This window comes from Gymnoscopelus microlampas, assembly GCF_963454915.1.
Source record: "Gymnoscopelus microlampas genome assembly, chromosome: 22".
Classification (NCBI taxonomy): Eukaryota; Metazoa; Chordata; class Actinopteri; order Myctophiformes; family Myctophidae; genus Gymnoscopelus; species Gymnoscopelus microlampas.
In genome coordinates this window covers 7,304,407-7,329,341 of record NC_139959.1, presented here as the reverse complement: position 1 = coordinate 7,329,341, position 24,935 = coordinate 7,304,407, and the positions used below count along the sequence as shown (strand labels likewise).

The 24,935-nt window shown below is 43.5% G+C and overlaps 1 protein-coding gene across 7 annotated transcripts in view; it reads left to right on the top strand.

The window, feature by feature from the left end:
• Positions 1–24,935, top strand: part of kiaa1217 (KIAA1217 ortholog) — a 167,620-nt gene that overhangs the window by 56,059 nt on the left and 86,626 nt on the right. The window contains exon 1 of one of the 7 annotated variants that reach the window (XM_084049200.1): positions 12,014–12,148. The exons of the other annotated variants lie outside the window; for them this stretch is intronic. The gene's annotated coding sequence lies outside the window, so the exon portion shown is untranslated. Of the gene's footprint in view, positions 1–12,013; positions 12,149–24,935 lie in introns of those variants that run through there. 7 annotated transcript variants of the gene reach the window in all.

Here is a 24,935-nt window from a genome sequence, read left to right as displayed (position 1 = left end):
TGCCGTGCTGAAGAATTTAGATGGATTATGAAAGGCATCAGAACCCCTTATCTAACATCTCCAGTTACATAATGCTTTATTTCATGGCCCAAATTCGACTGGACAGAAAATTCCCGAAAATCTTAAATATGACCCAACTGTGGCTATTCTTTGAAATCAGGCTAAATAAATACATATGAAGATGTCTTTTTTTGCCTTAAATTGCAGCTAATAATTTGTCTGATTCGTATTGATTTAAGTGTTTTTCATGCTTGAGAATTTGTAATGTCTATTTTTCTACAATCTTTTCTATTGCCTATTACACTGTAAGTGCAGCACTTTAGTTTGAATTGCATCTGACAGTGAATGACTGTGCTATAAGATGCAAATAAACTTGCCTTACCATAAAACTGTGCAGTGCCAGTCAGAGTAAATCAGTAGAGGACCGTGTGGCTAAGAGAACGTTCTAGTATAGAAACTAAACTTGATGAATCTGTTGCTGATGGACATAGAAGTGTTGTTCGTGCAGGCTTGTAAAGTAAAACCTTGTAATGTGTCTGTAAGGTGTTGACTATTGTGTTGTGTGTGTGTGTGTGTGTGTGTGTGTGTGTGTGTGTGTGTGTGTGTGTGTGTGTGTGTGTGTGTGTGTGTGTGTGTGTGTGTGTGTGTGTGTGTGTGTGTGTGTGTGTGTGCATTCGTGCGTTCGTGCATGCGTGCGTGTGCGTGTGTGTGCGGATTAGTGAGTGCGTGCGTGCGTGCGTGTGTGTGTGTGTGCGCATTAGTGCGTGTGTGCATTTGTGCATGCACGTGCACACATATGCGCATACACGAGCACGTGTGTGTGTTTGTTCATACAGTGTGTGTAGACATGCAGGTGCTAGGTCATTGGTTGCAGTGGTGGAGGAGTGTGGCTGTCCCTCCAGGCTCCCAGTGAACAAATGCTGTGCTGCTGGGCTCGCTGATGTGAGTGAACTGTGTAGCTCTCTGTTGTCTGGCTTTGTTAAAACACCCCGGGACGCCCTGCTGGCTACTCACCGCCCTTGTCCTCTCCTCTCCCATCAGGCCTGGCTGAAATCTCTCTCTCTCTCTCTCTCACTCACTTTGTATCTCTCTCTCTATTAGCCCTCTCTTTTCTCCCAAACTTTTTCTTTCCCCCGTTTTTTTTGCTAACTCCTGCATTCTCTTTGATCTGCGCTCCTTCTCTCTGAATCCCGGAGCACGAGTCCCTAAACAGTGTGAATTAGTGCAACTTCAGAGAACATTCCTACCATTGAAATTATCTCAGTGCGAGTATAAAAGCAACACTTAACTAGAAAAAGTGCTCCTGGGAGCACAGGTCTCCAGCAATGTTCGGAATGCATGGTGGCTCATCCTGGTGGCGCTAAAACAGGCACGTGTGAACTTTCACAGCAATCGGAAGCTGCGTTCATGATTTGAGGCATTTTGTTCAAAGCGAACCACTCTTGCAAACTTAAGATGCATATCTTACCCATCAGGATGGAATATGAAAAATATGACAGATCCGTCTTGATCACATGCCCATAGAGATTATGTGTACCGATTTGCGTGATTTCGCAAAAGTCACTGTTATAAAGGGCAGATGAGAAAAATGCAGGGTGTTTCCTTGGCCTTTAGGGAGTGTACATGCAAAGTTTCACGCTGATCGGTGCCGTTATTGGTAAAAACGTGAATTGGCCTGTTATAGCGCCACCATGAGGTGGCATTTCTTTCTCTGCCTTGTGGGAATGTGCGTGCAAAATTTCACGGCAATGGCATGCTGCGTTCCTGATTTGAGGCATTTTGTTCAATGTTAGCCAATCAGGATGGAATATGAAAAATCAGACAGATCTGTCTTGATCACATGACTTTAGAGATACTGTGTAACGATTTGTGTGATGTGTGGACAAAATCTGTAGGAGTTTTATAAAAAAAATGTGTTTTGCTAAAATCTGCCTCCTGGTGGCGCTATAACAGGCCGATCTGAAAGATTTGGGGCAGAGGTTCTGCTCTGGCATGCAGGGAGTGTGCGGGCACAGTTTCACGTAGATCGTGCCAACAGTGCCGGAGATTAGCTGCTCGCAGACGGACGGAAGCACACACACACGGACGGACGGACAGGGTGCAAAACATGCCTTCGGCCTGGCGGAGACAATAATAACAATCAACTCATACGTTACTTGAATAATGAGATTGCTGTTGTATGAGAGTCGTCAGGTGCTTTTGTCTTTGCTGTGATGTACTTTTCTTCAACCTTTAGCTGTTTATTTTCAGACGTGCACTGTCTGTCAGAATTGACTATCGTCATTTCAGCCGTAATTGCTTGGTAAAGAAGATGACAGGCGTTTGATTTTGGTCATCAGATGGCGTATTGACGACTGGATCAAAAACGCTGTCGAAGAAGCCAATGAACTCGATCGCTGATGCTGAATTTGCAGGGAAATCTTTAGCCAGACCATAATGATAGCCTTCAATCATATCGGCATTTTAAATGCAAAATGATGCCTAACAGGCTACTCCTATCCAATTTAGCTCACTTATTCCCTATAGGGTATTTTTTTCTGTAAACCTGTGCTGTGTGACCATCTAGAATCCTAAGAAATAAAAAATAACGAGAGCGCTAATCAGAGCTCATTTCTCTCTCATCTCACGCTCGTCTTCCCATACTGGTTGACAGTGTATAGTGTTTGCTTTCGAGGCCTGAGTGTTTCTTGCTGTTGCATATTTCATGACACATTTGTTTGTTATTGTGTTACTTGCCTCCGGAGTGCTGTTCCTTTGACAGGAGGACAGGGAGCCTCCCCTCATATGAATGGGAATTCAGGAAGGTATTGGGAACTAAACACACTTCACTGATCGAGGCCCATGGCTCAACCAGACAGCCGACACTTAATGTGTCGTTGTGCATCTAACAATCATCAATTATGTATTGTTGGCACAAGACTTTATTTGTTTAGTTTTTATTTGAGAAACCAACAAAGAGTACTTTTCTGACAGATGGTGTATATCGTCGCTATCGAGCAGAAACCTTGTATCTCCATATTTCATCTTTTCATGTTTTTCATAAATTAATGCACAGTTATATACTTTGTTGTATGAGTGTTGCGCAAAAGTAGCAAAAATAGCAGATCTACAAGCTCATAACACATCACAACAATGCGCTGTGAGCTTTGAAATAAAACTTTTGAAATAAAACATTTGAAAATATATATATATTTATTGTTTTTAAACAAAATTATAAGACAAAACATACTTTACACACTACACATACAGTACTTGACACTTTTCTTTAGACATACTATACACAAAATAAAAAGAAAAGACACCTAACTTAAATTAAAAAACAAAAAACCTAAATGAATTGAAAAATAAATCAAACCAACATAAAGGGCATATGCCACAGTGTCCAATAAAGTGCACAACGTCACATCAGTTTATGAGGTACTTCCGTCATCATGATTTCGAAGCATGTCCGACACATCAACATCTCTTAAGAGTTGGGTAAAAGGGCTGCTTTTGGAATAAATGGAAAATATTCACCTATATGACCAATGTCCAAAAAGGGACGATTGAAAGGGGTCAAGTCTGTATGTGGATTTTCTAAATATTTAACCATTGAAAAGTATTAACAAGAGCTTTTGACCCAAAAAAAACAACTACATCGATTGGATCCATTTGGAATACTGGTTCTTTTTTCCGTTTCCTGAAAAGTAATAGTTTTGGACATACAAGGTTTGCATCCGACAGCAGCCATATATCTGCCATCGCGGAACCCCGGAATGGGTTCCATCACGTTTGGAACCATTTCAGGAACCGTTTTATCACACTGTCAGCGCTGGTATGTGGACTTCATGTCTGCTATATAATTACAATACTTAAAATTTCATGGACCACCATAACTCTGTGAGTGTACAAATGGAACCAAATGGACCCGTAAGGGTCCATTTGGTTCCATATGTACACTCTCAGAGTTAAAGGAACTCCCTTTAGGAACTCCCTATAGGAATCGTTAAATGGAACTGTCTGCCTTATCTCCTTGTAGACAAATTCCCCACAATAAACACTTTGTCACAGCTGACTTCTGCTGGTGTTTATACTGTCCTCACGGGGGGAGCAGGATTTGTTCATTTGTTCCTTTTGAAATTACTGTAAGTCTCTTATTAATATTTTAGGCTCTGCATCCGTTTTGGCAACTGCAATAATCTGCCCCGTAATTCTCACATTTGTAAAAATGTCTCAAAATGAATGTGCACGTCAGTGCTGTACACATAATGAGAAAAAATGTCCTTACTCTCCAGGCCAATGCTGATTTGGACTCCCATTTTCCCTTAACAAGATAATGGTATTATACCGCCTGCTCTATTGTACTTGCAACAACAACAAAAAACACCCTTAAAATACTTTTGTGTGGTAAAATGGGGAGAGATGTGAGACTGGGAGAAAAAGGTGCACATCTGTTGAACCAGGTGGCAGAGAAGAGGAGAGTCTGACAGCTCCACCGCCCAGACCAGCTGGTGGTGGTGGTTCTGCTGTCCATCTCATCACCTCTCCATCTCTCTCTCTCTCTCTCTCTCTCTCTCTCTCTCTCTCTCTCTCTCTCTCTCTCTCTATCTATCTTTCTATTTTTCATACAATAATCATTTCTATTTTTCATACAATAATCAATCTATCTACACAGTAAAAACGTATGTTGCTTATGTTATCAGTAGTTCTCAAACTTTTTCATGTCACTGACCACATCTCACAATATTTTGTTCCAGGGACGCCCAGAATCAAAGATTTGAGTTAAAAATGTTCACTTTAAAAATATATATTCAAAGATTTGGACAAATGTCACGATAATAAAAGAATAGCAGATCTACAACGCTATGAGCTTGTATATCTGCTATTTTTTAATTATAAAATAAAATCAAAAATGACACAGATGCTTTCCCGGTTTTAATGAGTTAACTGAAAGTGTAAAAATGGATACTTACACTTTCCAAGTTAAACGAACACTCGTATAGTCTTGTAGTCTACTTGTAGTCTTTCTGCCCATTTCTCCTCCTCATGCTTACCGTATACTTCCACTTTCTGTTTTACTGTCTGTTCCAATTTTTTTCACCATCCTGTCTCTGCCGTTCTCATCCTGTAACCATCTTAATCATCTACCAGTCCCTCCCTGTTTCCCTCTCAGGCTCCCAGTCGCTCCACTCCGGTTTACATCCTCATGTTCAGTGACTACACTGTGCTCACTATGCCATATTAAATGTGCCTCTCTGGAGTTCCAGCCTGTTGCATCATGGGTGATGCGTAACGCAGTATGATGTGAGCGTTGTCAGTAGGAACACTCTCTACCAAGACGAGAACTGTTTCTCTTCTTGTTGAATCTCGAACCACTTGTCTGATATGCTAATCCCTGCTTGGTCAATCAGCATTTTCCACTTTCAATACTCATTAAGTCATTAACTTACAATCACACCATTCCCTATAAGCACAGTTAGCCATGTTTAATGGTTTGCCATGCCAATCCTTGTGGTAGTCAGAGAGCTTGTTATGCACATTTTAATTGTTGTTTGATATTGAATTATTAGTATGATTTTTTTTATTATATGAAGACAACATTGTGGTCATTTCTTTTATTATTTTCTAGATTTTTTGGGGGGCTTTTATGCCTTTATTGACAGGACAGTATGCTGACAGGAAATGGGGAGAGAGAGATGGGGAGTGACACACAGCAAAGGCCGTCGAGATCGGGACTCGAACCTGCGACACTCTGTCAGGCTACACTGAGCCTAGGTGCCTAGACCGCTACGCCAGCGGTCCAGGCAACATTGTAATCATTGAAGTGAAAATACATTGGGGACCAGAGAACGAAGACCATAGTCCCCTGGAGTGCATGCTTCACTTCCATTCTATTCTAGGAACATAAGTGCTGCTGACATAACCCCACTTTGCCTCCTGTGCACTGTATCAAGGTCTCAGCCATAATCACAGTGAAGACCAGCCTCTTGGATACTTTCACTCTATAACTTTCTCCCGTCACCAATGTTTCTTTTCTGAGAGAAAATGACTTGCGAGAGTTGAGTGACCAACGTTAAAATAACACACCCGCTCGCTTTCTCTCGGGAACGGACACCGTCCAACCCCATTGTTGTAGACGCATGCATATGCCCGTGCGTACGCGCACACAGTCGGAAGTCCCCGTTGACCCTGTGCACCCTCCCAGTGTTCCTGTCTGTCACTCATTACAGCACATAATGCTACAGAATGGGGCACAGTCACACTGGCCTCATGGTGTCATGTTCACTTCACAAACCTGGCCTGATCTCACACTTCTCATTTCTCATACTCGTTACCTTCCTAGAAGTTCCTACTACCTAGCTTACTAATTGATTAATTAATTAAATCAATAGCTGTTTAGCTTTTAATAGCTGTTTAGCCCTATTTAGTCTGTTGATTTAGATGTGATTGCAGAGTTGTAAAGTGCTGGTAAGAGTTGAATACACGGTCGTGGTATTCATGGTACAGTAATGTTAAATAATTCACAGCTTCGGTAAAAATCACCAGTCTCTCTTTGCACGTTTAATACTTGACGCTGACTCAGATATACTATAAGGCCAGTCCAGTGGTTGCATCAATGTTGCCAGTTGCCACAGGCTGATCTCTCTGATGTGAGATTATACAACTGGCTTTTAGAAAGAGTGAGTGGTGGCTCACTGGGGCTTGGGTAATTTTGAAGCTACTAAAATTTCATTGGCAAAATGTTTCCGGGGGGCTAGAGTGGAATCTGGGCCGGTGGTAGCCCACATTCACCCAGATAGCGCCATTGGCACCACTCTGAATTTTAGATTCTGCATCGGTCCGGTATAGAAGAAAACCGCCCTCTAACCAGTGGTGGAAAAAGTACTCAAATTCTTTACTTAAGTAAAAGTACCAATACTGCAATATAAAAATACTCTGTTACAAGTAAAAGTCCAGAATTAAAAATGTACTTGAGTAAAAGTACAAAAGTATTGGCATCAAAATGTACTTAAAGTACCAAAAGTAAAAGTACTAAATATTTGAAAATAGCCGATCTACAAGCTCACAACGCGTCGCGATGCGACGCGTTGTGAGCTTGTAGATCTGCTATTTTCAAATAGCCTAGGTTTGAAGTGGTTAGTGTATGTTTCATTATATCATAATTTATACCTGAAAAGTAACTGGTAACTAAAGTTTTCAAGTAAATGTAGTGGAGTAAAAGTACAATATTTGCCTCTGAGATGTAGTGGAGTAGAAGTAAAAGTATTGGAAATTGGAAATACTCAAGTAAAGTACAAATACCTCAAAATTGTACTGAAGTACAGTACTTAAGTAAATGTACTTAGTTACTTTCCACCACTGCCTCTAACCCAAAGCTACTGAAGCAAAGAGAAACACATTAGTAGCAATACGCTTAACTGTCTAACCTATTGTTGGCCAATTATATTAGTGTACTGTAGGTGTACAAATAAACAGATATGTAAGCAACACTACAAAAATGATAGCAATGTATGCCATATCCAGGTAGAAGCACCAAAGCCTAGAGACTTGTGGCCTGTCTCCCCCTGTTGGGTGTATTATTTGCTTACAACACAGACATAAACTCCAATGAACATAGTCCAACCAACACATGAAAAGGATGACTTCTAAGCATTAAAAAAAGGTTTAATACAATTTTAACATGTTCTTTATAATCAAAATAAATCATTATATTTCATTGGGCTGTTAGACATCGGCTCCGCATCCATGGGAGCGTATCAGATTACCAACCCTTACAGTACATCCTCATGGCATAGCCTGAAGTAGATCTGAAAACGTACTTAGGATTCGTTCTAATGTGGTGACAGGTTACTTCCATTTATTAAAACCCCACTATAATGGCTGTATAGCACACTACCTGCACCCCGATCTTTCAGGACACCTTTCAAAGACACACATTCACGCGGGTTTGCCAGTGAAAGTGTTGCCACCTGACACTTCACACGCGTTTACTTGGTATTATACATTCACAGTGTAATTCAGTCTCCTCCAAGGGGAGCAGGTGGTTCATTCAGAGGATGACTCCAGAATGTGTTTGTTTTGTTCGCTCCTCAATCGCTGACTGGCGGCGGGGTCCTCCTCGGCACTACTAATGGCCTCAGGTGTAATCGTTACCTGCGCTCTCCCGCTCCCTCTCTCCGCCGCCGCTGGCTGTTTCCTCTCCAAAAAAAAATGTTTTGATTTATCGTGTCTCCTCTTTCTGTTTTGTTTGGGCTCCTTTTCAGTGGAGGAGGAAGGATTTGGCTCTGAAGGATTAGTCAAAGTGGTGGAACCGTTGACTGTGTTTGTTGCCGAGGGGACAAAAGTGATGTCGAGGCATTTCCTCTTTTACAAGGCATTGTGAGGCTTCAAAAGGCACACACACATACACACACACACACACACACACACGCACGCACGCACGCACGCACGCACGCACACACACACACACACACACACACACACACACACACACACACACACACACACACACACACACACACACACACACACACACACACACACACACACACACACACACACACACACACACACACACACACGTGGGCGCGCACACACGCACACACACACACACACAGACACACAGACACACATCTGTGCACAGTACATTGCACCCCCCTCCTGTTATATGCTCCATAAATCACTCCTTGCTCCGAGTCAACATTTGAGACTCGACAATTTCTCAGTGCGTTTTTTCTTCGCCTTTCTTCACATGACACTCCACAGAATCTTATTGTGTGCTATAGCTGGAGGAGGCCAGGATGCTGACACATGAACACTCATGGGTCCCGTGCACCTGAGCCACAGCAGGAGTGACAATGCACATTCTGTCTATTCATATATGAAGCGTCTCAACCGCTGCTTTGAACTTTTGCTTGTTGAGTGCGTGTGTGCCCACGGGTCTCTGTCTGAACCACGGCATCAAAGTCTGTCTTTCACCTTACCTTACCTCACCGCACATCCTGCTATGCTTTGCTTTGCCTGTTTTGCGCATGTCATGTCTGCATACATACAGTATATACTTTGATTCTACAGTATATACTGTACTGTACATTCGTGCATGCACACAAACATGCATGCACGACATGTGTGTGCAAGGCAGCAGAACAACAACAACAACAAAATTCCAATGCACAGCAAGCAGATTTCTTAGCCAGGGGAGACAGACAAAGAGAGACACCAAACACTTTACTGACATCCGGACTGAATGACATTCGAAAACCATCTGGAACTCAGATGATACCGCAAACACGGAACGTAAATGATGCACGTATGGAGTGAAGGTGCGTGATTGAGGATGTAGTGTCTCTGCAAGCGTGTGTGTGGTGTGTGCGTGTGTGCGTGTGCGTGTGCGTGTGCATGCGTGCGTGCGTGCGTGCGTGCGTGCGTGCGTGCGTGCGTGCGTGCGTCCAAGCAATATAAAGCTCTATGACCAGACTAAACAACATGATGAATGTTTCCAGAGCCCTGACTTTGGTGGCAACTCAATCTGTGAGTTGGCTGACTGACTGACTGACTGACTGACTGACTGACTGACTGACTGACTGACTAGACAGGGAGAAGAGGAGACAAGTGGAGAAATTAGGGAAATAGTTGGAGGAGAGGAGTCGAAAAGAGTGGATTAATGTTTACATCAGGTATGGACTCTGGGGTTTGTTAAACTACAGACATATCAAACTATATAGTATCTATATCTATTTACTCCCAGAAGCTTTTTATTGGAAAAAAAATATTTCATAAAGTGTTCGTATGCATTTGAGTTAGGATGGCACACTACTATCTGGGTAGATAAGTCGCTCTGGATTAGCATCTGTTAAATGCCTAAACTGTAAACTGTATACTGATAACAACAATCATTTTGGTCCTCCGACCTTCATCTGGCAAATAATGTGTCTGATGAAGGTCTGACGACTGAAAGCTTTTTTTAGTTTTGTAATGATGTGGCTCTGAAAGAGGCTGGCAGAAAAAGACTTGCACTCTGTATTTTATTTTAACGCTCATAAAGTGCTCTGTGCAAAAAAGCAGCAAACGTTTTGGTCATATAGGACCTTTGTCAGTGCTGTACCTGAAAGAGATTAGCCATATATAAGAGTCTGTCTGTGTGCGTGTCTGTCTGTCTGAGCTAATCTCGCAAACCGCTGGACCGATCAGCGACAGTGTTTCTCGTGGACTGCACACTGCCCGTAGGCTAACTTAATGCCTCCACTTTTTTAAATATTGAACTTTGTTGTGATAATGCAAGTCAAATGACTATAGGCACAGTTTTATTGATGATTTCATCAATACGCCACAGTGCTCTAATACATGTTTTAGTATAGACAGTGGGTGAGAGTCTGTTAGTTTATTCTCTGTATAGTACCTTCTGGCACTCAAGCCTACGCACCTTGCCCTTTTTATGTGTGAAAATTATTTATTTTCAGCTATCAGTATTTGCAGAAACTGTTAGCTCAGCTGGTACAGATAATTTACAGTTTTTGCCAAGTGTCAACCTCAGTGTTGTTACCTGTGTGATGAGGATGAGCACAATTGTGATCCAACATTTATTTACTGCAACATTCACAGAAACAACATTATGAAAGAACCAGAAAGGGTTTCAGAACATTGGATTCCATCTCACTTACAGTGATAAAACAACAACAACAACAACAACTGGTAACTGTAATTTATGTGTGGTTTTTCATTCAATTAAAAAAAATGCATCTGTTGAATGTTCTCAGATAGTCAAACAGTTGTTCAACTTTATCAGAACATTTATCACTTTCTGACAAAATATCAATCAAAACATCAGTAATCGGTGGACCGTACTCTCCAAAATTGAGATCGGCATCGGACTCAAAAATGTGGCATCGGTCGGTCACACAACCCCCCACGGTGTCACCATGATGTGAAGACTGAACAGATAACACCCAACAACCAACTCTCTGTGTGCTGCTGTCGACCTGGCTCATCTACTCTTCAGCTCTCACCTCTGTTCTATCTGTTCCTACCCCCCCAGTCCCCCCCCCCCCCTGCCCTGCCACTCCATTCCTGCCTTCTCCCTTCCAAGGGCCCCCGGGCTGGGCTGGGCTGAGTTGTGCTCATCTGGTTTGGGTCAGTTTGGGACTGTGGGGTTTAGCTGTGGGACAGTGGTATCAGCGGTGAAAATCCGTGGCCGATTCCAGTGAAGACGTCTTGTTTTTTAGACAGAGCTTTAAGACTCTCTGGGGTCTGGAAGGGGTGGAGCCTTCAGTCCGTAGTTTGTAACAACAAACTGGTGGATTTGGAGCGAAAGTACCATAGGCACACCCCCGGACCCTAAATACCCCGAACTCCCACCCTAATACCTCCTTCTCAGTTGGGAAAAAGTGTGCGTCAGTAAGACGAGCCAGGCAAGAAGCCTGTCCCTCACCTCTCCCCCTCCCTCCCCTGCTTGTTTTTCTTCTGTCCATCAAATCCTTCACCATCCTTTCTCTCCATCACTTCCTCTGGCATTAATATATTGCCATTAGCCTGGTCTCTCTCAGTCTCCGTCTCAGTCTCTCTCTCTCTCTGTCTCTCTGTCTCTCTCTCTCTCTCTCTCTCTCTCTCTCTCTCTCTCTCTCTCTCTCTCTCTCTCTCTCTCTCTCTGTCTCTCTTGACAGATATTGTATTAAAGTAAGCTAGGCTTTACAAAGTGGCAACGGGTTAGAGACACATAAAACCTTAGTCAAAAGTGTGAGTGCGCCTGCACACACACACACACACACACACACACACACACACACACACACACACACACACACACACACACACACACACACACACACACACACACACTTCCGAACGACATGTCCCCACTGAACAATGGCTGTTTGGCTGAGGGAGAGGAGGGGGTTAGCGGCAGCCAGCGTTTCTTGGAGGGCCTGATTGGAGCTAACGTAAACAGCAGCCCAGGAAGTGCTGAAGTTAGAGAGGGAGGGCAAGTCAAAAGGAGAGAGAGAGAGTGCGAGAGAGAGAGTGGAGGGAGGGGATCAGTGGAAGTGGGGAGGCTGCGAGAGAGGAAAAAGTTTTGGGACTGAGGCGGTTAGTTTACTGTCAGTCTACTGAGAGTCTCCAGGACGTAGATTTTTGCATTAGGACACACTTTGTGACAGCCAGCCAAGAGAGGACGGTGAGTAGCGACTTCTCTATCTATTAACAGAACACTGAACATTTTACTGTGTGGGTTTGTACACAGACTGTAATCTCTCCCTCTCTCTCTCTCTCTCTCTCTCTCTCTCTCTCTCTCTCTCTCTCTCTCTCTCTCTCACACCCACACACACACACAGACTCAGCTCCGAACATGCTTGCAGAGACGCTATGTGCTCAATCACGCACCTCCACTCCATACGTGTGTTTATATTGTTGCCGTGTTTGTGCAGTATCATCTGAATTCCAGATGGTTTTCGAATGTCATTCACTAGGGATGTCGGTAAAGTGTTTGGTGTGTCTCTCCCATGTCTCCCCGGGCTCAGAAAGCTGCTTGTTGTGCATTGCACAGTTTTGTTGTTGTTGTTCTGCTGCCTTGAACTGTGGCCAGCCATTCAGTGCATGAAGCAAGAAAGACCATCTAATGTGTGTGTGGCTGTGTCTAATTAAGCTGATGGGGGGGAATAGCAGTGGCAAGCATCAGACCATGAGTAGTCTCGCGAGGCCATCGGCCCTCCGATCCAAGGTTAGAGGCCATGAGAGACTTCACTTAAAATCAGTTAGAGAGTGTATATACTGGTTGCTTCAACAACATAAGTCCCTAAAATGGACAGCATGCTTATCTATTGTCTTTGTTTCTTTCTTCCTTCTTTCAATCTGTTTTTCAAGATCACAGACATGTGCCATATAAGGAAGATACTGTAGAAGCTTATTGTTTTAGTTTTTTTTCAATTTTCTTACATTTGGCCATTTATGGTGCTGTTGCCTCTCCGGAGCCTCTGGACTTTTGACCCACAGCCCCCCACCCACCTACCCAGTAACACACACACACACGCACGCACGCACGCACGCACGCACGCACGCACGCACGCACGCACGCACGCACGCACGCACGCACGCACGCACGCACGCACCCACACACACACACACACACACACACACACACACACACACACACACACACACACACACACACACACACACTGGGGAATCAGTCCTTCTGAGAACGTCAGTGTCACAGTGCAACTTCAAAGCAAGGCACTGCGGTGGTCTCATCAGTGCTGTGGTGAATGGTGAATCTCATGCGGCCTGATAGATAATAGACATCTCCAAAGATCATTTTTTTATGTGCGTCTCTGTATGCTGCTGTGTCTAGAGTTTTGCCATGTTTTAACAAGCATCGTCTATTTTCCAGTCTGGAGATCACTGATACCCCTGGAGTTGCGCTGAGGTTTTCCACTCTTAAGTAGTTTTGCATCTGGAGAAATTTGGGGCTTGCCTGGAAAAATCTAGGCTTATTTCACAGCAATTCACGAATACAAGTTTGCTATGAATTCTCACTGTAGATTAAATGCAGTGTGAATTACCGTATATTCCATTTGTCACTATACAAGTATCAATCTGTATCATAAATGTTGAGTTGTTTTGGTTTTAATGTAATTTAATGTAAGTTAATTATTTTTTTATATATTTTTTCTGGCCACTGAATCTGAAACACCCCATCTGTTTAAGCAAAACTGACAGTAATCTCTCTATGTTGTTTTCCCGAGTAAAAGAGACTTACTTCACAAGTATATTTAATTTCCATTTTGGTATAACGCAAGTCTTCAGCTTCCTCAGCCTTTGATACATTTGGTTTTCATACAAATCCGTAGTGTTAATTTAATAGTCTAACGATTGCCTCCAGATTTCAAAGTGTATGAGCATTCAGACAGCGTGATAGGAGTGATTTGTTGTTACGTCTTTTTTTTGGCGACAAATATATTAGCCCGCCGCACTCTCTCCTCCCTCCCGGGAGAATAGGTAAGCAGATCGGAGAGTATAGCACCTCGTCAGAAAGACAGATGAGCAATGCCACCCTTGATCCTCCCCCCCCTTTCCAGAGCCCCCAAACCTCATCTGTCATCACTCATCCTAACGCTTTGACAGTGTTAAAGGCTGTGTCTCACAAGTTTTTCTACCAGTGCGTCACTCTATGCTGATGTTGCAGGATGTCAATTTCTCTCAAAAAAAAGGGGGGCAGGGGAAACTGTTATTAAGTGTAAGGCAATGCCTTCGCTGCCTGTTTAATTCAGCCAAGCTATTTGAATAAGTGCTAGCATATGAGGCTCAGTGGTGTTGGCAGTGTTATTGCGAGCAAAAGTGCACGGTAGCCACCTCAACACACATGCCTCCATTTGTGCCATTATAAAACTGTTAAGTTGCGTCTCGGGCACTTGATGACCTGGCTAGACCGCTCATTTGCGTCACACGTCCAGAGCCAGGGGACCGTGTCTAGATATTATTCTTGAGATCAAGCACTTCTTCAGCTGGGCCATATGCAGGTCTAGGGGCTGTCGAGTTTGATGGTTGTCACGGGACATTGCGCTCGGTGGAAACACACCTGGGCCAGTGTGGCATGTGGCCGAGTAGTGCTGAGGTTTTAGTGGGGGAGGGAAGGGTCTGGCCAAGTGGCCAGGTGTTGCTCTGGAAAAGCTGTCCGCTGTGTGCTGTCGTCCATCAGTGGACACTGGGCTCTCAACGAACTGGGTTGGCAAATATCACAATCTCACTGAGCCTCAGGGGTTTGATCAAACCTTGGTACAGTGCGTTTTTGTTTGGGGGTTAGGTCTTCGGATATGATGAAATGCTCCCTTTGTTGAGGTTAAGTCAAGGCGTGTGTGTGTGTGTGTGTGTGTGTGTGTGTGTGTGTGTGTGTGTGTGTGTGTGTGTGTGTGTGTGTGTGTGTGTGTGTGTGTGTGTGTGTGCGTGCGTGCGTGCGTGCGTGCGTGCGTGCGTGCGTGCGTGCGTGCGTGCGTGCGTGCGTGCGTGCGTGCGTGCGTGCGTGCGTGCGTGCGTGTAAAGACGGATAAAGCAATTAGCCTAGTTTTGAAAGGAATGCTACGTTTTAACGTTATGTAACAATGTAGAATAGGAACCAAACCACTGCTGATTTGCTTGTGACTGAGGACATGTCAGTCACAAGCTAGTTGACTTGACCCTTGGGTCACCTCAGGACGCGGCATTTATACAGTAAGTGCATTAGACATCACCCTGAGCACATTGAAGATTACGTAACCAACATAATTCAAACCCAGGTCACCCTCATGCATGCGGGAAACAAAACAGATATGTCACTCAGTCAAAGGGGAATCCCTCTGGCCAAGGGAGATATGACTTTTCCAGTGGTGGAAAGTAACTAAGTACATTTACTTAAGCACTGTACTTAAGTACGTTGTACTTAAGTACAGTGTAGTAAGTACTTTGAGGTATTTGTACTTTACTTGAGTATTTCCAATTTCCAATACTTTTACTTCTACTCCACTACATCTCAGAGGCAAATATTGTACTTTTACTCCACTACATTTGAAAACTCTAGTTACTAGTTACTTTTCAGATATAAATTATGATATTATGAAACATACATTAACCACTTTAGCCCTATTTTATACCTAGGCTATTTTCAAACATTTTAGTACTTTTACTCTTGGTATTTTAAGTACATTTTGATCCCAATACTTTTGTACTTTTACTCAAGTCAATTTTGAAATCTGGACTTTTACTTGTAACGGAGTATTTCTATATTGCAGTATTGGTACTTTTACTTAAGTGAATCATTGGAGTACTATTCCACCACTGGACATTTCTGGTCCATAGGTCGGACTGTGCTACCAAGTGTTAATCTGCCAATTTGAAGTGAAGAACTGCCCCACTGATCTGCTTGATCCATTTCTGACCAGTTCCATTGTGTCAGATGCTTTTACTGGCGGGTGTCATTTGTGCCAGAAATTGTACACTAAAAGAGGTGGGAATGATGAGGCATAATCACACATAATCACCAGATTAATAATTGTCTGGCTATGGTGCAACATTGTGAACAGAGTAGAAGATTACCCATTATCATTCCACAACTACTGTAGTCTTTTATTTTTTTACGTACTGTACCTCAAGTTGGATGCGGGTGAAATAACTTTCTGTCAGCCCTAATGGCAGCATTTTAATGACTAATTACTTTGATGCAGAGAAAAGTGACAGACCAGCATAAAATGGCTTAATAGGGCAGTGATTCTTTGTTCAACTAATAATGATTCATTAGTGTGCCGCCCCCCCCGCCCCCCCTCCTTTTCTAATTCTCCTTTCTGAAGCCTTTATTTGATATTCAAAATGAGTTTCAAGGAATTTCTCTTTCTGGAAGAAAACTGTGGAGAGCGTTTGGGGTTTATAGCGAGTTTGGCTAAAACTGAAACCGAAAATCTTTGGATGCACAAAATGTCTTTTTAATGGTAATGCTCTGTGGTTTAGAGCTCTCTGTTAAATAGGGGTCTCGTAGAGGAAAGGGAAGACATTTCAGTCTCTCTGATGTTGTGGTCTTTTCTTATTGTGCTGTTGGGCAGCAGTGGAGGAGGCTTATGTAAGTCTGCAGCAGCATTAAGCTGGAGTCCTCGCTATAGGCTTGGCTGTGACAGGGATTATCCATAGGAAAATCATGCTTTCCGGGTGACGTGGATGCTGGCGAGATGACGGAAAGGAATATTTGCCACGGCTTTAAATCATTATTATTACATTATTTTCTGTAGAGAGCAAGCCTCCATTTGGGATACATGAATGTGTGGGTTAAAGTTTTGGTGGAGTGGGACAGAGCTATAAAACAAAGTCGTAATAAAGTAAGGAGTACAAAGACCTACTCTAGTCTGATGACAAAAGAAAAGCGCTCGTCCCCTCTGCCCCATCATGTTCTACTACTACATCCCTAGTTCTTTTATGGCCTCCACATAGTTCAGTGGCCCCACCTAATCACTCAAGTCATTTGTCTTGGACCATCTTTCTTTCTTTAGCAGCAAACCAAACGTTCCCCACCCACAGCTGAAGAGGGAGGAGGAGGGATAAACACAGGCACTGTTTTGAGACCCTTCAGCCTCTATTAACTCCCCTCTCCCCCTGCCCTGTTCTCCCAGTGTAAACATCAGTTACTCCTCTTCTCCTCCTCCTCCTCCTCCGCCTCCCCATACTCCAGCCTTTAGTTTGACATGTCTGCTCTGTGTGATCCACATGGAGGTGACTGTGTCAAATGCGTGACACGCTTTCTCTACACACACAAACATCAGTTCTATACACACAGCACTTTCTTTTGTAGCCCTCGTCTGGGCAAATAGATGAAGTTGGTTTGTAATTTGTCTAGGGCAGGGGTCTTCAACGTTTTTCAGGCCAAGGACCCCTTAGCTGAGAGAGAGTTGAAGCAGGGACCCCCACTGCATACAACTTTTTCATAGATAGCGTTTGACAGCACTTTCATCAGTGTTGAATTACCCTAGGGGTCCTTGAGGTCTTCCGAAGGGGTCCCAGTTAAATAATCGGTGACTCTGACAGTGGATGTTCCGGGGGGGGGGGTTTCATCTGTCCCAGTGGTTCTCAAAGTGCGGTCCGGGGACCCCCAGGGGTCATTGAGGGGTTTCCAGGGGGTCCTTTGTTGGTTCTCAAAGTGTGGTTCCAGGAACCCCACGGGTCCTTGAGGGATTTCCAGGGGGTCCTCCGTTGCTTCTCAAAATGCGGTCTAGGGACCCCCAGGGGTCCTTGAAGGCTTCCCAGGGGGTCCCCAGCTAAATGACTCGCATCGTGACGCGTTGTGAGCTTGTAGATCGGCTATTTGCGGCTAATGTTTTCCTCAGAATAGGGATGCTAGAGTTCAAGTGGTTGATGTATAAACAAACCAAAATAAATGGTATGTCACAAAGATTTGGCAGCCCCCCCTGTAGCAACTCTGAGAACCCCCTAGGGGTCCTTGACCCCCTGTTGAAGACCCCTGGTCTAGGGTGACAAGTCTAAGGTGATGGGATGGCAAGGGGGGAATAAAAAACAATGATTATAATTTGGACCTAATTGATGAGTAGGTCGAAATTGTATTAATCCCTTGAAGTCTTGCTCTATGCCAAACATAATAGCAAGCATAATTGGATGTCCATTTGCTTTCCTCATTCTTTATCCCACTTTGGAAGTACTTGGGGGTTGCTCTGTCCTCATGAAGAGTCGTTAATTAAGAAAACTCAAGAATTTGAATTTTAAAAGCTGGATAATCCTAACAAATATGGATGAGAGTTGTGCCCTTCCTATCCTATGGCTAGTCAGTTTTTCCCTCAGATGTCGGCTTTTTCGCATATCTGCACTGGCCACTCGCTAATGAGTCATTATCGTCTCATGATTTTATAATTATCCATCTGCCTGACAGGCTCAGTATAGGGCCAGTTTGGCACTTAGTCAAGTCATTTCTTCCCCAAAACCACCCATCTCTGGAAGTACTGCAAAGCTGGAGCTGCAGGAAGTTTGTATTAAGCTGAGTTATTCTCGGCCACTCCAAGCCACCTGAGCTCATGGTGTTGTGTAGGACGTTTTGAGGAAACCTGTCTACTGTCTCGGTTATGGTCTGTTTGGTCTGTTTTTGAGAGCTCCTTCCTGCACCGGCTGATAAATAACAGACAGGAATCATGTAGATACTGGACTACATCCCAGGAAAGCGCTTTAATGAGTTTGCAACAAAACCATTTCAAGGTGCGGCGTAACCAAAGGTCTGCAGAGAGATGCATAGAGGGAGGGTGTGAGGCACTGTGCATTTTCTCCCTCGCTGTGAATCCCCCAAAGCCCAAATTCAAAGTCTCTCTGTGGGGGTGTGTGTGTGAGTGCAGAAGCGCACATGTGTAATATGTAAAAGAGAAAGTGAGATAGGGAACTGAAAGAGGCAGAGAGATGTGTTGAAGTTCAACTTTTGGTGGGTGGTGTAGGCTATGCAGTCACTGACAACTCTGCATAAAGTTGGAATAGGATTATATTAGTGTGACACTTTCCCACATAACAGAATAGGACACAGATTTTGTCATGCACGATGATTCAGCAGACAAATAAGACTCTGGTGGCACTGCAGTTATACAAACGAATAGTCAAATAGTGACGTTGGCACATGTGATTTACTTCCCAATCCATATCTCTATGAATACCTCTTTTAGTTTCTTTTAAACTAATACAGGTTTTTTCACTTAAATAATGAGTGGAGGTTTCCAATGACTTTATCTTCAGGCTCCAGATGTTCCAGCAGTAACCTAAGCTGTCTTGTAAGACTTGACATTTAGAAGTATATTTTGCCTTTCTACCACCCACCCACCCCCACCCCTGAAATGTTTCCCCCGTTTGATTGCTGCTGCTAATAAATGCAAAGTCTGTCCATTGTCAGTGAACATGTTTTAGCATTATTTCATGCCAAAAATACATGTGGTATGTGTTGGCGCAGTCACTATACTGCAGTCATTAAGAATGCAATGAAGAATGTAACTGATTTATTAGCTGTTGAGTTTCAGTTTCTTGTGGCTAAATCAGAGGACGTGGTGAGAAGTTTTTTGACAGATATCGGCACTATGGTGCAGTTCAAGATTTGTTGTCATAATTGCAATGGTGAACGAGCTCTATAAAATGTATTGGCCCGTGATTGCTTTACATGGATTTTTCCATGCCTTTAGGAAATCCCTTTGTGCTCGCACCTTGGAATCCAGGGTTACAGAGTATTCTGCACATTTCCATTGCGCTTGTATAATAGCCGGAAGAGGGGAAGTGGCCCTTTTGAAAACACAAGCAAATCTGCAAGTGACACAAATACACACACAAACACACAGAGTTCCGTTCCTTGTGCCCCTTATCACCTTTTCTTAGAGATTTGTTTGGAAAGTTTCCTTCCCATCTGGTTTTCCTTCCAGCAGAGAGTGTATCCTTCCTGACAGCGACACAACAATGCCCAGCTTCATTTCAGCTGCAGCTCCAAGACTGCCGGTGCCAGCGGGCTGCCAGGCACACACATGCTAAAACTATTAGCTAGTGGATAACGGCGGTGAGCCACAGAAGCATTGCAAATAAACATTTCACTGCGTACAAACAGTAGTACATTGCTGTCTGTTGCAGTGTCATTATTTTCATGCTTTGTTTATCCATCCCAGTGGTTTGACACACAGATTAATACTTGAGACGAAGAATGTGCCTTGTATATTTTCTTAAGAAATCAATTCATGTTAATGTCAGTTTCCAATAAACTCTGCTTTAATCAATGGCAGCACAATATTTGTCTGCCATGGTCAAGGGACACTTCTATTAACAGACACAGTCACAGACAGATCCCAAGTTGGTGTCTCAATTCAAGCGTAGACATTTTGACAGAGGACTTACTCTGGAGCTAAAGTATGACTTAATTATTATCTACTTTGTCATAGTAGAAGCACGTCAATAATGCATGTTTCCTTTGCTTGCTGTCGATAGCACTGTATTACTTTATGGTTCGTACGTCTTGAAAAATGTCCTTGCGATCGAAACATCGACTAACTAATGAATCGATGCAGGGCTGATCTTGTGGGTTTGGGAATTAATCTCAAGTCTTAAGTCTTTAAACTTTCACAGGGGTTGGTTCCCTGTTCCTCATGAGAGACAAACAGTGATTCTTCTATTCACCCAGCTTAGAAGCACCCACAGTGATCATGATATAATGCTTGAGGGTAGGTCGAGAGTTTTGCTTAAGCGAGTGTTTTTTGAATCAGCACCATTAAAAGACTCATATAATTATACAGGCCTTGGTTCTCGGTGTAATTACTCACAAGTATGAATGTGGGTATAGTTATAATTAGTATTGCACAATGTGACTTATTATTGCTTGTTATTTACTGGGATTTATGACTACTACTTGCTCTACTGTCCCTGGACCTGTGGTTCTCAAAGTGCTAGGATTTCAAAGGACCCCCAGGGCTCCTTGAGGGGAATCCAGGGGGTCCCCCAAAATGAGGAACAGTTTAAATTCCCTTGGTATTTCACTGGCTTGAAGTTAGTCCAATGGGAATTATATGTATAACAATGACTATTCAGATCATAGGTTTCACTCTCAGATGAAATAGTCGCTCTGTCCATGAAAAACAAAGAAATCAAGTTTTAGTTTTTTGTATGTGGTATTTATTCAGTTTTGGGAAACCATAACCTGTGGCACAGAGCCTCTGGGCTGGTTGAAACCATAGAGTTATGATATATCTCGAGGGCGGATTGCCCCGCCCCCAGCTATTCATTTCTATGAACGTTGCTCAGTGGCGTTTGAAGCCCCCGGAAGTACCATATATCGGGTCGATATTGGGTATTGGGAATCAGGCGCACTAGGGTTTCTACGGAGCCAAGGAACATTAGTAGGTTTTAACGGTAGACGCACGCGCAGTAGCATTTTAAAGGCTGCTATCCCAGTTTGACCACCAGGCGGGTTAGAAGGCAGCTTCACTATTCTACCATGGTTCTGGGGGCTTGCTTGAAACACCCTGTCCTCTAGTAGAGTGGTTCCCAACCCTTTTCCTAGGAGCCCTCCCTTCATACATCTGACACAAGCTGCCCCCCCCCCCCCCATGCGCATGGACTACACGCGCGCACAAACACATGCACACACACACACACACAAACGTTTTGAAAACTCTTGAACAATATAGTCTATCTTTGATTATTTTTGACACAGAATGACCCAAACATGGTATGACACTGTGCAACATGTTAAAAATGTTAGACTATACCTCCAAACAGACATAGTGATCTTTGGTGGTCCTCCAAGGAGGGCCCAGACGCCAGGTTGGGTAAACACTGCCCTAGTGGATGAAATATTTGAACTTTAATATACAGTGGTAGACATAAAGTATGGACCCGAGTATGTAAGCAAATGCGTGAGGAAGATACACACATTTGTTCTGAACAGGAGTATACATGGGCCTTTTGAATACCACTGCCGTAGACAACGAATTAGACATTAATGAATGTAATTGCCCTATAGACACGCTCAAACCATTGTTTAACCTCTCGCTAAATGTTCTTATTGGAACAGCAACAGACATTGCGTTGACTCAAAATGTACTCAAAAGTTTGAGTCAGTTCAGTTGTTTCTCTGATGTCTGGTTTTGCAATGCGTACTGTATTTCATGTAGTTCTGTTTGTAGACAATGCACTCTAAAATCCTCTCTGTTCAATATGAGAGTGTGAAAATTGACTTACGGGTCCATTTGGATCCATTTGGGTCCATTTGTACACTCAATTAACACTGATATGTGTGTTATGTGTTATTATGGACTGCAGCCCCTTAAGCTGAATTCTGTGCCACTCTAGCAATCTATGATCACTAATCCGCTTGAGCTCTTTGACCTGGACACATGCACGCACACACACACAGACGCGCAAATACGCACACACACACACACACACACACACACACACACACACACACACACACACACACACACACACACACACAAACATTTTGATTAAAAACTGATATGAGTACCTGCCAAAAAAGATGGAATACGCAGAATAAATCAAATGGGAACAAACTGAGGTATATGTCAGAGTACAGAGATCATCCATCGTACCAGCCTCTGAGCACTTTCAACATATTAATGATAATATCCCTGATTTATACAGCACTTATCAGAATCATACCGCCTCACACAATAAGAGAACAGCAAAACAAATACCTCACATACATAATACATAGTACTTATTTTCATCCTTCTGGGGAGGTACGGATGTAAAGTTAACCATGGTGTGGTCGCTATGGTTTCCACTGCCTTTCCTCCAGTCTGGTTGCCTGGAATCCAGGCTGATTAGCAACGTTTAAACAGATTTTTTTGAGAAGCGAAGTGAAAAAGAAGAAAAAAACAGAGCGAATCAATCTGGAGTCCAGGCTACCAGCCTTGTGGGTGAAGTGAACGTGATCTCTGGACTGTTTTTTAATAAGGCTCCATGCAGGAGTCAGGACTCTCTGTTTTTGTGTTCCTCTGTCGTCTCTTGCTATCGCTTTAGTGGCTCTACATACCTAAGGGCTTAACTGCACGTCTCTGTGCCCTGCATTTTAGGGCTAATAAACACCCAATGAGGTGGGAGTGGGCTAGACATTTTTCCCTGTAGAGTTGGATGGAAAGAGAATGGAAGAGAAGAGAAGAGAAGAGAAGAGAAGAGGTGCAGGCAGGAGGAAATGAAGGACGGCAGGGGGAAATGAAGGATGGGAGGATAGAGAAATAAGACGAGTGGGGGGAAGAAAGGGGTGCCAGTCGTGTGTGTGTGTGTGTGTGTGTGCGTGCGTGTGTGTGTGCATGTGTGTGACGGCCCTCCCTGCATTACATCACTGAGATGCCTCAGCACTGATGACATCAACAGGGCTTGAAGGCAGGGGGAGAGGTGGGGCGCAGGCAGCCCCTGGGATGATGTCATGAACAGCCAATCAGAGTCCTCTGTGTGGCCGGTATCGGTCTGGACTGCTACAGCAGAAGCTCTCTCAGAAAGCATTTCTCCACCATTAAAATCACAGGAGTGTTGTGTTTAGGTTTAGGTTTTTGGTTTTTTTTTTCTCCATGGTTATTTTTAGTCTTGTGCTTAAATGGATTTATTTCAGAGCCTTTCCCTGACATATAACAAAAGGGTAACCGTAGATGACTCTCCCAAAGAGCATAAAGCGGTGTAAATATGTCCCTGAAGTGATTACAGCAGCATTTAACTAACTCAATAACTCATGAAGGAGCTTGCTTTGTGGCTGCTCACATGAATAGGCCTGTCTCTAGCTTTACCTTGTTTGGTATGTGTGTTCCAATGCCAGGCGTCCATTTCAGGCCAGGGAGGCCAAGCTGTGGGAAACACTGTCATCGGCTTTGACTGCCATGGGTTCAGGGGCAGGAGTGTTGGTTCTGCATTTCTATAGCGCCTTGCAGCCTTCTATACAAAGCACTGAGCAATGTGTGTTACATTCACACATAGTCATTCACACAGCAGTGGTGGAGGCAGCCGTGCAAGGCCAACCAACCTGCTCATCTGGAGCAGTTATAGGACGTGGTGGAAAAAGTTCTCACATGTTTTGCTTAAGTAAAAGTATCAATACTGCTATGTAGAACTCTGTTACAAGTGAAAGTCCGGAATTCAAGATGTACTTGAGTAAAAGTACAAAAGTATTAGTATCAAAATGTACTTAAAGTACTAAAAGTACTAAAATGTTTGAAAATAGCAGCTCACAACGCGTCGCATGTACAGTTCAGAATGTTGGTAGTGCTAAAGTGTTGGTTGTGTTAAGTTCAGTGTTAATAGCCTACTCCACAAACCTCCACCCGCACCCTCAGATCAGTGAACAGCTTCCTCGTCCGGGGTCGCCAGTACCAAGCTACGCACCTAATTTACCCATGAGGCAGCCACCTCATTACAATGCTGAAAACGCCATGATTGGTTAAAGTCATTTTGGGGCGATAAATGACCTTGAGCAAGTTGAGAACTTCAGGGTGTTGAAGGAGCTGCTGCGATGGCTGTGGGATTTTGATTTCAAAACCACTTATTTTTGCATGAATAAAAGCATGATTTGCAATTATGATAACTAGAGATGGCGCCACTGCCAGCCCTCCTTCCAGCTGTCCCCATTACCTTTGAGCATAATCTATATTGATTGATGTATAATACATGTAGGTTTATTTCTGAAAAGCAGACGTCGTTAGATAATTATTATCGTTTTAATGAATCACTTAAAGCAGCTCATTACAAACAGTGTTTGTACAGTTATTCCCTTTCCCTCATCATCACCCACAATAAAAAACGTCCATGCTGGTGGTTCTCTTTCTCAATGTTGTGTGGAGCTGGCCATGAGTGGCTGCAGCAGGTAGGCTATAGATGCCAAGTCTTTCATTCTCTTGTCCCTGACCTTACCTTTTTGATGGTGATTGAGAAAACCACCATGACATGATCTTGACTTTGATAGCGTAGCTGGCAGCTCAGTC